Here is a 13,276-nt window from a genome sequence, read left to right as displayed (position 1 = left end):
AAGTCATGACTTGTTTTTTTGTTTTTGTTTTTGTTTTTGTTTTGTTTTTGAGACAGAGTCCCGCTGTTGTCCAGGCTGGAGTGCAGTGACGGGATCTTGGCTTGCTGCCACCTCCACCTCCTGGGTTCAAGTGATTCTTATGCCTCAGCCTCCCGAGTAGCTGGGACTACAGGCGCACGTCACCACGCCTGACTAGTTTTTGTATTTTTAGTAGAGATGGGATTTTACTTTGTTGGCCAGGCTGGTCTCGAACCCCTGGCCTCAAGTGATCCACCCACCTTGGCCTCCCAAAGTGCTGGGATTACAGGCATGATCCACCACGCCTGGCCATGTCATGCCTTGTGACAGAATTCTTTATTCTATTTTGAGCCAATAAATATTTATAGGTTTTGATAACCATTCCTTGATTTTCAGGGAAAGCAGCCAGCCTCCTGAAGGAATTGGGAAGGCAGTGTAGTATAGTAATAAGAGGGTAGGTCCCAGCGTTTCTAAGCTCCTGTGCCTCATCTGTCAGTGGTTGGGAGAATGAAAGGAGGTAGCATGAGCAAGGCACTCAGCTCGGAGGCAGTGCCTAGCCAACATTGCTTATCTTCACTGTGAATTTGGCTTTTTTCCTACTCTTGAATCTTGGGGGCTTATCACCAAAAGGTAGTCTGCTTCCACTGGGCTCCTGTAAACAAGCTTTCCCTTTAAGTATTAGTGACACTTAATGAATTTTTTTTTTTTTTTAATTTAGCCAGGTATGATGGCACATGCCTGCAGTTCTAGCTACTCCACAGGCTGAGGTGGGAGGATTGCTGCAGCCCAGGAATTCGAGGTTACAGTGCGCTATGATGGTGCCACTGCACTCCATCCTGGTCAACAGAGGGAGACCCTGTCTCTAAAATTTAAAAAAAAGGTGGGGGGCGGGTATATTCCCATGACTGCTGGGCCACCAGGTCCCATTTTTTCAGGAATGCCACTTTGTCTCAGCCTTATTGCCCAGATCTAGCCCAGTCCTTCCCCGTTTCCATGGCAACCTGGGAGCAGCATTGCTTACTAGGCAAGGTGAGACCTGGTTTTCTGTAAGAAATCTGTAGTTTATTTCCCTAGTCTGTAAACAAATTGCCCAGAAGAAGTGCTCTGTGAAACTGGCCCCTGCTTTTGATGTCATGGATGTTACTGAAGACTGGTTGCAGATTGTGGCAGATTTCACACACACACACACACACACACACACACACACGACTACAGCTACAGATTATATCTAGAATAAAACTGAGCCCTGAGGTTTCAGAATCAAGGACTATTATGTGCCCAGGCCTATTCTTTTGCCTTCCTTTTCTCAAACATAACCTTTTCTTGGAACCAACCAAGTTGTTTTCAGTGATGTTAGGATTTGGAGTCAGTAGCTCCTAAATGACAGTGCCTAGTGTCTGAAAGGTGAAGGGCACCTGGCTGAGACTGCATGTCCTTGTGAAGGTTTGGTCCTCAGTGATTCGTGGGTAAAAGGTGCACTCTGTGAGCAGTGTGGCCACAGTGCTGTGGACACTGGGCCTGCTGCCATCATAGCTGCTCCTGCTGGAAGCTTTTGAAGATGGTTTTTGTGGGGGCATGCTGGCTTTATGTCTTTATGCCTGTTTCTGTTGCTGGGAGTCTCCAGGGGGCACAGTGTGGGAATCACATGCATGCTGTGCCCATCCCTGCTTGTAGAGGGGAGGGGACAGGGTGATTAAATCAGTGGGCGTGCCCTCCAGCAATCCCGGTTGTCATCCAGCAGGGACTTCATCACTCCTCTGCCATCCCAGACGGCAAGGTGGGTCCTCTTTAAGTTGAATTAGGCCCTGTATGTGGTATGTGCATGTTTTTTGTTTGTTTGTTTGTTTTGTTTTGTTTTGTTTTTGAGATGGAGTCTCACTCTGTCGCTCAGACTGGAGTGCAGTGGCACGATCTTGGCTCACTGCAACCTCCGCCTCCCAGGCTCAAGCGATTCTCCTGCCTCAGCCTCCTGAGTAGCTGGGATTACAGGCCTGTGCCACCATGCCCGGCTAATTTTTGTATTTTTAATAGAGACGGGGTTCCACCATGTTAGTCGGGCTGGTCTTGAACTCCTGGCCTTATGATCCGCCCACCTTGGCCTCCCAAAGTGGTGGGATTACAGGCGTGAGCCACCGCACCTGGCTGTGTGCATGTTTTTCAAGGGAGATAATCCATAACTTCTGTCCAATTTTCAAAGCATCTGTCACTCATGAAAGTTTAGGATCCATAGCCTTAGAGCTATTTCACTTTATTTGTGCTCTTATTTTAGAACACATAGTTTAAGTAGAGATAATAATAGTTTTTTTTGTTTTTTTTTTTGTTGTTTTTTTTTTTTGAGACAGAGTCTCGCTCTGTCGCCCAGGCTGGAGTGCAGTGGCGCAATCTCGGCTCACTGCAAGCTCCGCCTCCCGGGTTCACGCCATTCTCCTGCCTCAGCCTCTCCGAGTAGCTGGGACTACAGGCGCCCGCCACCACACCCAGCTAATTTTTTGTATTTTTAGTAGAGACGGGGTTTCACCGTGGTCTCGATCTCCTGACCTCGTGATCCGCCCGCCTCGGCCTCCCAAAGTGCTGGGATTACAAGCGTGAGCCACCGCGCCCAATAATAGTTTAAATAGAGATAATAAAATTAGAAGTGCTGTAGGATTTAGATAGATCATCTATCTCTTCTTCTGTTTAAACATCAGAAATGTCCTGAGGTCAGATTCTGTACTTATTTTCAGAGAGCTTACGGAGGGCTGCAGGGACTAAACTCATACAGCAGAAAAGGAACAAACTCAACATCTTCCTCTCCTGCCCTTTGGCACTACTTTCCCATTGTTGTTTTTATTTTTATTTATTTTTTTGAGACAGAGTCTCTGCTGCCCTTTGGCACTACTTTCCCATTGTTTTTATTTTTATTTATTTATTTTTATTTTTTTGAGACAGAGTCTCACTCTGTTGCTCAGTGCAGTGAGGTGATCTAGGCTCACTGCAACCTCCACCTCCTGGTTCAAGTGATTCTCATGCCTCAGCCTCCTGAGTAGCCAGGATTACAGATACACACCACCACGCCCGGCTAATTTTTGTATTTTTAGTAGAGATGGGGTTTCACTATGTTGGCCAGGCTGATCTCAAACTCCTGACCTCAATCAGTCTGCCCACCTCAGCCTCCCAAAGTGCTGGGATTATAGGCGTGAGCCACTGCACCCAGCCCCATTGTTATTTTTAAATCTGTGTTTTATAGTGTTTCCAGGCATACATAACAGTAGAGAGAAGAGTAGATAATAAACCTAATGAGGAGACTGGTCACGCAGCTTCAACAGCTGTCTTAAAAATCTATTCCCTACACCAGTGACTTTTTTATTTGTTGGTTTGTTTGGGGTTTGAGGAGTAGACACTAAAGTATTTTAAGGCAAATTCCAGACTTGTGTCATTTCTGGCATAAATGCATCAGTGTAACTAACTGATAAGTAATTGTTTTCATAACCACACCCAATAAAATTAACAGGCTAATTCTCTAATAGAATTTTTTCTCAGTCCATGTTTAAATATTTACTCTTCTCTTAAAGCTGCCCTTTTACATTTTGTTTTGTTTTTTTAATTTTTATTTTACTTTTTTTTACATTTGGTTTTACACTTTATAATTGGTTGTTGTATTCCTTATTTTTAATTTTATTTTTTTTTAATTAAAAACTTTTTTTAATATAAGTAGAAGCCATGCCTGTAATCCTGATACTTTGGGAGGCTGAGGCAGGAGGATTACTTGAGTCCAGGAGTTTGGGACCAGCCTGGACAAGGTGAGACCTTGTCTCTATTAAAAATAAAATAGAAAGCTTTTTAAAAAAATAAAAAAATGTAAATAGAGACGGAGTCTCTTTATGTTGTCCAGACTGGTGTTGAACTCCTGGGCTCAAGCAGTCCTCCCACCTTGGCCTCCCAAAGTGCTGGGATTACAGACGTGAGCCACCACACCCAGCCTCTGAAAAAAAACTTTTATTCTTAAAATGCTTAACTGATGTGAAAATGATATTTGTGGTAAAATACTTTAGCAAATCAGAGCTGCAAGTACCTTTTTTACCCTAAGCCCACTCCCCAGAGCAGAATCCGGTTAACTAGCTGACCTGAGTCTGTCTCCGTGGTGGGCCCATCTGCCATCTCCCTTTTGTTCCTACCTTTGGTCCTGTCCTAGACTTTCGTCTCTGTTCTAGTCTGGCATTTGTGCTCCTCACTGACCCGTCTTAAGAGCCTTCATCGGTGGCCTGGGCTGTCAGCATATGAAGCCCTCGTCATTAGGGTCTCAGCATATTTGAGGTCACATCAAATGGTGACATCTTACTTTTATTTATGTCTTTAAGACACAGTCAGAGCTAAGTTATCCTTGTTAATGTTTAAGACAAACAGGTAATTGAGAACTGCTAAGCCCCCATGAGTCTGAGTGTTGGTCTCGTTTTGTAGGGACAGGTGCCCACCTACAGCTGTAGCATGGTGTTGAGTTCCTTGCGATGCATCTGCCAGGTTCTGGCCCTGCTGAGGAAGAGCCAGGATTAGGTCCTGAGGGAGTGGAAGGAGCTGGGGCCTGTTGTTCTTCTCCCAGCAGTGCCTTCAGCAGCTGCCTTGAGGGTGCCGTCATTGGCCCTGCTTTTCTTCTAGGCCCTTCTGGCCATTTGGCTTTCTCACAGCTTGCTTTGTACCTCAGGGCTCTTCCTCTGCCCTGTGCCTTCCTCTGCCCTGCCCACCTCCCTAAAGCCTGCCTCCCTGTTCTTATTAACTGATGCCCATTTCTTTTCTTTTCTTTTTTTTTTGAGACGAGTCTCGCTCTGTCACCCAGTCTGGAGTGCAGTGGCGCAATCTCGGCTCACTGCAACCTCCGCTTCCTGGGTTCAAGCAATTCTCGTACCTCAGTCTCCCAGCTAGCTGGGATTACAGATGTGCGCCATCACGCCTGGCTAATTTTTGTATTTTTAGTAAAGACGGGGTTTCACCATGTTGGCCAGGCTGGTCTTGAACTCCCGACCTCAGGTGATCCGCCCACCTTGGCTTCCCAAAGTGCTGTGATTGTGGGCGTGAGCCATCATGCCTGGCCTGATACCTGTTTCTTGATGGTTTTTTCTTCTTGTACTTTTCACGTGTCAGCTCCTAAAGTGTGTACATGTGGTCGCTGCAGGAGGGAGGGGCTCTATGCATTCAGATTACAGGTGCAGGCTGTTGGCCCACTGCTAAGTCTGGCATCGCTGCTCATCTGTCGACACCGTTCTGCTTCCTCCTTTCATGCTTATGAAACACAGTACTGGTATTTTCTATGAGTGAAACTAAGTGGAGGAAAAGCACAGATACACACACTGTCCCATTATGGGGTGTTATGGGCCTTTTCACTCTGCAGTGTTGAAACTGCCTTGGCCTCACTTTGAAAAATAGGACTGTGGTACCCATGGTTCTGTCCTGGCCTGAGGCTCCTCCCATGGCAGGAGCCCTGCTCCAAGTTACTCTCCTAGCCGCTGCATGTGCGGTGAAGGGGCTTCCCACAGTGGGTATGTGGAAGTCTGATGTGCTCATAAGGAGATCTGATATGTTCACGTGACAAGGAACAGCTGTGTTGAAAAATCTGCAGAACACTTTGGTGCCACTCAAGTTATTTATTTCTGGGAATAATTCACAAGGCATTTTAGGCAATGCCAGTTGGGTGGTTGGAATACATTTTGAGTATTTTAATCTTTTATGTAATTGGTTTATGAATGACTTATCAGAAATACATGTAGTCATTCCTCGGTATCTGTGGGGGATTGGTTCCAGGGCACACTGAGGATACTAATATCCAAGGATGCTCATATCCCTTGTATAAAATGAAATACGAACTATGTACATTCTCCCATATACTTTAAATCATCTCTAGATTACTTGTAATACCTAATACAAGGTATGCTATGCAGATAGTTGTTATACTTCGTTGTTTGTGGCAGCAGTCCCCAACTCCTTTGGCACCAGGGACCAGTTTCATGGAAGACAATTTTTCCATGGACTGAGGGATCAGGGGAGGATGGCTTTGCAGTGAAACTGTTCCACCTCACATCATCAGGCATTAGTTAGATTCTCATAAGTAGTGAACCTAGATCCCTTGCATGCACAGCTCACAATCCGGTTGGCTCTCCCATGAGAATCTAGTGCCCCCACTGATGTGACAGGAGGCGGAGCTCAGGTGGTAATGCTCACTTGACGCTCACTTCTTGCTGTGCAACCCAGTTCCAAACAGGCCACTGACCAGTACTGGTCTGTGGGCTGGGGGTTGGGGTTCCCTGGTTTAGAGAATAATAACAGGAAAAAAAGGTGTACATGTTCAGTACAGGCAGTTTTTTTCCAACTATTTTCAATCCACGTTTGGTTGAATCCATGGATGCAGAACCCACAGATATGGAGGGCTGACTGTATACATAAACTGCATGGTCTACGTAAATGGGATTTCAGCGATGAGCTTTGAAGTTACCCCTTGATGATTTTTTGTTTTTGAAGATTCAGGAGGTACATGTGTGGGTTTGTAACATGGGTACGTTAAGTAATGGTGGGAATTGGGCTTCTAGTGTACCCATCACCCAGATAATGAACATTGTACCCAATAGGTAATTTTTCAACCCTCACTCTCCTCCCACCCTCCCCCCGCCACTTGATAATCTTTAACTTCACGTGTTAAGAGCAATCTCAGCACTTGTGGCTTTTTGTGTTAAATCAGCTAAACTGACTGAGTGCGCCTTCTCCAACTTTAGCACAGTATTTCACTCTTAAGCAGTTTGCATTTATGGTTTATTTAGGGTGATAAAATTATAACTTCTTTGAAACAACAGGAAACATGAAGCAACACCCTCACTTGTATGGTAGTTTGCAGCTCATGACAGCTGTGTTTGAAGCCTGTGCTGAGTGGCGGCTGCAAGAGGAAAAGCAGTCTTGCCCTGTCATCCTAGCAGGATGATTAAATAAGTTTAAACAACAGTTAAAATTCTAGCTCTCTCTTCTCTCTCTCTCTCCCCCCCTCCGCCCCCTTCCCTCTTTCCTTTCTCCTCTCTCTCTCTCTCCCCCCGGCCCCTAAAAAGAAAAATAAATAAATAAAAACATTTAAAATTCTAATAGAACCCACTGAGCTTCTGAAGGGAAGTGCATTATGCTCTGCCGTGAAGGAGCCCAACAGGGGCTCACGGTCACTCAGCAGGATGATGGATGCAGGCTTCAGGGCCAGGAGCCAGACGCAGCAAGAAAAGACCAAAGATTTGGGTTATGAAGTAAATGGAGAGGTTCCAAGATCAAACCAAGAGGTGTTTGTTGATTTTGTTATGTGCTGTGGGAGCATGGACCCCTCAGCAGGTAGAAGGAGAGCAAGTTTGAGGATGTGGTGCAGGAGGAGTTGGGATCCCCAAGAGCAGGAGGGACTGAGGCCAGGACAACAGGCGTACAAGGTCACTGAGGCTGGTGGGAGGAGAGAGGCTTACTCTAAATGAGGATCACTGCATCTTTTGGAGCTTTTCTTTTTGAGACAGGGTCTCCATTACCCGTACTGGAATGCAGTGGCACCATGATAGTAGCTCAAACTTTTGGGCTCAAGTGATCCTCTCCCCCGCCACTCCCCCACGCCTCAGCTTCCTGAGTAGCTGGGAGTACAGGTGCACAACACCATGCCTGACTAATATTTTAAATTTTCTGTAGAGACAGGGTCTTGTTTTTTTGCCAAGGCTGGTCTCAAACTCCTGGCTTCAAGCCGTCCTCCTGCCTCGCCTCCTAAAGTGGTGGGGTTACAGGCGTGAGCCACGTGCCTGGTGGATGTTTTTTGTTGTTTTTTTGAGATGGAGTCTCGCTCTGTCACCCAGGCTAGAGTGCAATGGCACAATCTCGGCTCACTGCAACCTCCGCCTCCCCAGGTTCAAGTGATTTTCCTGCCTCAGTCTCCCAAGTAGCTGGGACCACAGGCGCGTGCCCCCACGCCTGGCTAATTTTTTGTATTTTTAGTAGAGATGGAGTTTCGCCATGTTAGCCAGGATGGTCTCAATCTCCTGACCTCATGATCCGCCTGGTGGATGTTTTTAATGATGATCCTTTTGTACTGTACTTTAAGAAAAAAAATTTTGTTTAATGTCAGAAATTACAGGAAAGGGGAGAGAGATCAAAAATACCTTAACTGGGCCGGGCCCAGTGGCTCACGCGTGTAATCCCAGCTGGGAGGCCGAGGTGGGTAGATCACGAGGTCAGGAGATCGAGACCATCCTGGCTAACACAGTGAAACCTGTCTCTACTAAAAATACAAAAAATTAGCCGGGCATGGTGGTGCACCCCTGTAGTCCCAGCTACTAGGGAACCTGAGGCAGGAGAATGGCATGAACCTGGGAGGCGGAGCTTGTAGTGAGCGAGGATTGAGCCACTGCACTCCAGCCTGGGCAACAGAGCGAGACTCCATGTCAAAAAAAAAAAACCTCAATGGGAAAGTAGACTCCAAGAGTGAAAAGGAGCAAATTGTTCCAATGAGTTCCATTCTGTAGCACAGGTGGCCACAGGTGCTTGCCTTTGAGGAAATGAAAGAGCCATGTTTTGTAAGTCAGAGGCAGCTCAGCTTCCCCGAACAGTCTGAAGCTGGGTGGCAGTGAGAAATTAGTAAAAGGTTAGTGCCAGATTTTTAGATGAAGTCATCATGTTATTAAAAAATAGTCTGTTTAGTCTCTAGGTTACTGTTCTCTGGCTCCCCTCCCCATCCAAGACTCCCTTGGAGGGAGGTTTGAGGGCTTTAGGATTCTCATATCTCTACACATCCATGATTGGATCGTGAGGTGAGAAGATAGCCTTTAGAACCCTCTTTTTGAGTGGTCAGTCACGTGGTATTCGGTCTGAAACCCTGTAGCAGATGCTTTGTGTAGTTGGGCTGGGGTTCCCCCCAAATAGGGTTGCATAATTATTGAGGACAGATGAGACCTCAACCAGACGACCACAGGTGACCCCAGACTGTGGATCTTCCTCACCTCCCTTGAGAGTTGCAATTCTGAGAGCTGATAAAATGTGCCATTGTGTGCAGATCTGGGTAGTTTGAAGCGTTCTCATTTCCTGAGGGATGTCAGAAAGACTGTGTGAGAAAGTGGTCACAGCATCTTGGATGTCTTTTCATGCAGTAAAAAGTCTGGTTTCCATGAATGTTTGTATAACAAACCACCTCAAAACTTGGCACCAGTGTAGCATGTCTCATGACTCTGTGGGTTGGCTAGGTTTCCCCACTCCTCCCACTGCCAGCTCCCTTGGGCTGAGGCTCATACCAGGCTAGAAGCCATGAAGGCCTCTGATGTGTCTGGCAGTTTGTGCTGGCTGTTCACTGGGCCCTGCCATCCTCCAGTAGGCTGGAGCGATTCCTGCACAAAGTCCCAGAGTAGCTCAAGACAGGGAAAGGAAAGGCTGTGGGGCCGTTGAGGCCTAGGTCCAGACCATACACTGCTACTCCCCACCCCATTACCTTGGTTAGAGCAAGTCACAGACAACCCTTAGGGACATCGTTTGGGGAGAGGAAAAGGCATGGCCACTGGACAGCCCTCCACAGCCCTTTTCATAATGACCTGATAAAGCAGCCACCTTTAGCCTAGTGCAGAGTCCCAGCAAATATCATTCTGATATCAGTAGATTCCACAGGGCAGAGCTGAAGCAGCTGTTCTTTGCTAATCTTGGAAGTTTATTGATGTTTTATTTACACACCTGTACAGAGAGAAGATAATAGAGATTGTTTAGAAATATTCTGTCACCTATAATGACTAAGCATTGCTATAATGGAGCGTGTGGTTTCCTTAATTGAAGAATACCTAAATAGAAGCCCATTCTTAACTGGCCTCAGTATGAACAGTTTGTAGTGGCAGGTTATCAGGCCTGGATCGCAGTGCCCTGCCTTGTTTTTGCTTCATAGGCAGAATGGTGGTAGGTGGTACTCTGGCCTGGGCAACGTCTGAGCAAGGCCTGCATTGATGGAGGGTCCAGAGTCCAGCTCTACCATCTGCACATTTTCTTTGGAGACTTGTGCTTAGCCCAACAGCAGGAATCATTTGCTGAAGGCTCTGGAGGTGGGCATTCCATCCACAGGTCTCCCCAATAGGGAGTACCCTGTTTGGACATTCAGGGTAGTCACACATAGGGTTTTAAATCTTGTTCTTAGGATATTTTCAGGAAAAGCTCTGGCCCACATGTTTAGGGCCATTTCCTGGGCAGCATTGGAAGGAGTGGTAGAGGTCATGTAGGCCTGTCCTGTCTTGTATGCAGGAAAGGAATGAGTTGTTGGTCTACACTGAGGCCAGGATGGGAGGCCTGTGCCTTACAGCAGTGCTCGCTGAACTCCAGGCTGGCTGGTCACATGGTGCCCAGCAGCTGACTTTTTATCAGCTTGGCTGGATTAGAATGAACTGAAAGAAGAGCCATACGCCGGTGTTCCTTGGTTACGTGGTGCCCTTAGTTCATATTTATAGCAATTAAAAAGCATTGTCAGTGTCAGAACTTAGTAAGTAAGGTTGTGTGGATAGTGCTGGGCCTCATCAACTTATCAGTTGACGGCCTTTGAGCCTGGGTGTGGCTCCATGCAGCAAGGAGACCGGAGCCTGCCCCACCCGCGTCCCGGATTATTTAGACAAGGTGGCAGTAATGTGGTGACCAAGGGTAGCTACGTGGGTGGGCTGGGCTTGTTCTGTGGCTGAGGTGGAGTATGGAGGGCAGCTGTAGGAGTGGCGTCTGCAGGGGCTATGGATAGATGAGAGGAAGTGGTCTCGTCAGTCCAGAGCCACCCGTAGTCATAGAGCTTGGGCTAAGTTGTAACACTCTCCTCATGTTCCTCATCAACTTCTTGAACAAATGCAAGTATATGTGCAAGGACTTTATAAATTTTTTTTTTTTCGAGATAGAGTCTCGCTCTGTCTCCAGGCTGGAGTGCTGTGGCACGATCTCGACCCACTGCAACCTCCGACTCCCTGATTCAAGCTATTCTCCTGCCTCAGCCTCCCGAGTAACTGGGATTACAGGCACGTGCCACCACGCCAAGCTAATTTTTGTATTTTTAGTAGAGATGGGGTTTCACCACGTTGGCCAGGTCGGTCTCAATCTCCTGACCTCGTGATCCGCCCACCTCGGCCTCCCAGAGTGCTGGGATTACAGGCGTGAGCCACTACACCTGGCCGGACTTTAAAAATTTTAAAAAGCTGCAAATGCAGGGCCATCATCTTAAATAGCCTGTGTTTGAGACTTTTACAGACAAGAAAACAGGCCAGAGAGCTGAAGCAACTTCCCGAATCCTCTTGCAGTTCATGGGAGGCAGACCTAGGACCTGGGGACCCAAGAGGTGGCCACAGTCAGTCCTGCTGGTCTGTGAGTGGGCACTGGGGGGCTGTAGAGCACCATCCTGCATGACAATGGGTGTCAGCTACTGCTGGGGGAAGGGATGTCAGATGGTGTATTTGCCACCCTCAGAAATAGGAAGCCCTACCTATTGGAAACCTCACAACCAAGGACTTGCAGGGAGCTTGGCCCTCAAGACCCCCAACTGCTGACTCAGGAAGGCACACAAGCTCCACCCCTCCCTCTGATGCCATTTGGTGGCAAAAGTCAGCCACTGCCCTGGTCAGGTGCTTGTTCCTCTTGGGGGTGGTTAGTGGTTTTCTCCTTTATCTCCCATATTCTTTTTCACTCACCTGCAGCCTGGTCCCAGCTCACCTGCCCAGCCTGGTTTCTTAACCATCTGTACATCTTAACCAACTGCTGCCTGTAGCTGCTGATATGTGGGAACAGACAAGTGCTCCTTGGTTAGGAGAGTGGCACCTGCTAAGGTCAGCACCTCTGCTGCAGTGAGGGGCAGCCCTGGACTCAGACTCTCCCAGGGTGGAACCCCATACCTGTCAGGCTGTTCCCCCAGAAGGGAGGCTGAATACCATCTGAATTTAATTCAGTAAAGGTTAGGTGAGCAGCTGCCATGTGCAGAGAGCACTGAGGTGTTTCCAGCCTTTCAAGGGCTTCCTTTCAAGAAAGAGCACTGGTCACTGTGAGGAAAGTGCATTGTGGTTACATAGAATTCTGAGTTTGTGGGAGCTTGGGGAGCAGTGACTTTTGACTTGGAAAGCAGAGCTTCATTTATTACAGCTAAGTGCTTTTAGTTACCTAAAATTTAAAATAGGAGGTCTGGTTTCACTTCATCCAGAATGTAAAAATTATTTACCGCCGAAATCTCATGGTTAAGTCATCTCAGCAACAAGTTGATGATCTTAAACCCACTCATGGGAAGGTGGCGGTGAGTAGGGTGGGGGGCACACAAGCTCCCTGCCTGCAAACCACCCCTCCCTCTGATGCCATTTGGTGGCAAAAGTCAGCCACTACCCTGGTCAGGTGCTTGTTCCTCTTGGGGGTGGTTAGTGGTTTTCTCCTTTATCTCCCATATTCTTTTTCACTCACCTGCAGCCTGGTCCCAGCTCACCTGCCCAGCCTGGTTTCTTAACCATCTATACACCCTGCCTGTGGCAGTACCATGAGTGTCAGCACATGGTGGACGGGCACTGGCCAGGTGCTCCCGTTGTCTGTTCTCTTTGGCCAAATGTCTTCTCTCTCCTCCTTAGGCTCTGTAGACCTTACCCTGCCTTTAGGGCTCAGACCGTGGGCACCTCCTCAGAGCAGCCTTGCTTTCCTCTCCCATCCCACTTGTCTTAATCTTCGTTTCTCAACACTTGGATCCATTCTGTGAATTTACACGTTTACTGGTTTTTCTTGTTGAGAGTAAGAAGCTCATTTTAGTCATCTTCCTGTTCACAAACCTTACGGTATGCCACATATAGTTAATAGATACTTGTTGAATTGAATGAGAATTATTGGATTTTTAGAAATAATGGTATTCATTGGCTCAGCATGGTGCCTCACGCCTGTAATCCCAGCCCTTTTGGGAGGCTGAGGTGGGTAGATCACCTGAGGTCAGGAGTTTGAGACCAGCCTGGCCACCATGGTGAAATCCCGTCTCTACTAAAAATACAAAAATTAACCACACATGATGGCAGTGCCTGTAATCCCAGCTACTGGGGAGGCTGAGGCAGGAGAATCACTTGAAACCGGGATGGGGGTTGGGGGGTGGTTGCAGTGAGCCAAGATCACGCCACTGCACTCCAGCCTGGGCAATAGAGCCAGACTCTGTCTCAAAAAAAAAAAAATGGTATTCATTTTTTAACATGGTACATCCTGCACACATCTGACACTCTTAGGAAAATGTTTATGTGTGATAAGAACTTCATCAGAATCCCATAGCACCTTGCAG

General features: G+C 47.3%; 1 protein-coding gene across 11 annotated transcripts in view; it reads left to right on the top strand.

Annotated features, from left to right (window-relative positions):
• OGDH (oxoglutarate dehydrogenase) overlaps window positions 1-13,276 on the top strand; it is a 104,416-nt gene that overhangs the window by 19,032 nt on the left and 72,108 nt on the right. The window lies entirely within an intron of this gene.

This window comes from Symphalangus syndactylus, chromosome 9, assembly GCF_028878055.3.
Source record: "Symphalangus syndactylus isolate Jambi chromosome 9, NHGRI_mSymSyn1-v2.1_pri, whole genome shotgun sequence".
Classification (NCBI taxonomy): domain Eukaryota; kingdom Metazoa; phylum Chordata; class Mammalia; order Primates; family Hylobatidae; genus Symphalangus; species Symphalangus syndactylus.
This window is presented reverse-complemented; position numbering and strand designations above follow the sequence as displayed.